Here is a 1,052-nt window from a genome sequence, read left to right as displayed (position 1 = left end):
GTCGCTGATGGATCTCACACACTAATTAACAATTCCTATAACCGCTATCCTGATTCTCTCTCTTGGGTCTCTCACTGCGTTTGGAGTCTCAGTTACGTTTATCACCAGGCCCCTTCCTCCCCTTATTGAACTTCCCCCGTTGCAATTCAGAGTTCAATCATCAGATCCCAGCTGTCCAACCCGACTGCTGGTTCGTCCTTTTCCAAGACGAGGCCCCATCTGCAGCGCTGCACCCAGGCCTGGGGAACCCGGCACAGGAAGGACGTGGAGCTCTTGGAGCGGGTCAGAGGAGGCAGTGAGATGGCAGAGGGCTGGAGCAGCTCTGCTGTGAGGAGAGGTTGAGGGAACTGGGATTGCTTGGCTTGGAGGAGAGAAGGCTGCAGGGAGACCTCATGGTGGCCTTCAGTGCTTGAAAACTGTGTGTGAGGGTGGATGGTGATGGGACAAGGGGGAATGGCTTTAAAGTGAGACAGGGGAGGTTTGGGTTGGATATGAGGAGCAAGTTTTTCAGCCGGAGGTGAGGCGGTGAGGCACTGCAACAGGTTGCCCAAGGAGCCTGGAGTACTGGGCCCAGTTCTGGGCTCCCCAGTGCAAAAAAGGCAGGGATCTCTTGGAAAGAGTCCAGCGCAGGGCCGCAAACACGTCCGAACGCTCAGCCTCCGTTCCTCGCTCTCCGCTGCCGCCTGCCGTCCTTTCAGCCCCATTCCCGTCTGCTCGGCATCCTTCGCTTCCCCAGGCGCTGCTCCTCGCTCGCGCTCTCGATGAACTCTTCATCGCTGTGCTCGGTGGGACGATGCCTATTAGCAATGATTTCTGGGCACAAAATCGTAACGTTTGCTCGCTCCGCCGGGAGCTCTGGACATCCGTGGCCGCTCAAACTTTTCTCCCGCTGCAGACACGACCTCAGCCGCTGCGGATCTGTCAGCACCGCGGGGCGGTTCGGCGCTTTCTGTCGCCGTTATTCCCCGTCCGCACACCGCGGAAAGCACCGGCAGTTAAAGGGTTAACGCTGCGATTCGGGGGCGGGGGGGGGTGGGAGGCGCTGCGGGGGG

This window comes from Lagopus leucura, unplaced genomic scaffold, assembly GCF_019238085.1.
Source record: "Lagopus leucura isolate 7727_CA_CO unplaced genomic scaffold, USGS_WTPT01 187-0_obj-0_obj, whole genome shotgun sequence".
Taxonomy (NCBI): domain Eukaryota; kingdom Metazoa; phylum Chordata; class Aves; order Galliformes; family Phasianidae; genus Lagopus; species Lagopus leucura.
Note: the sequence above shows the minus strand (reverse complement) of the source record.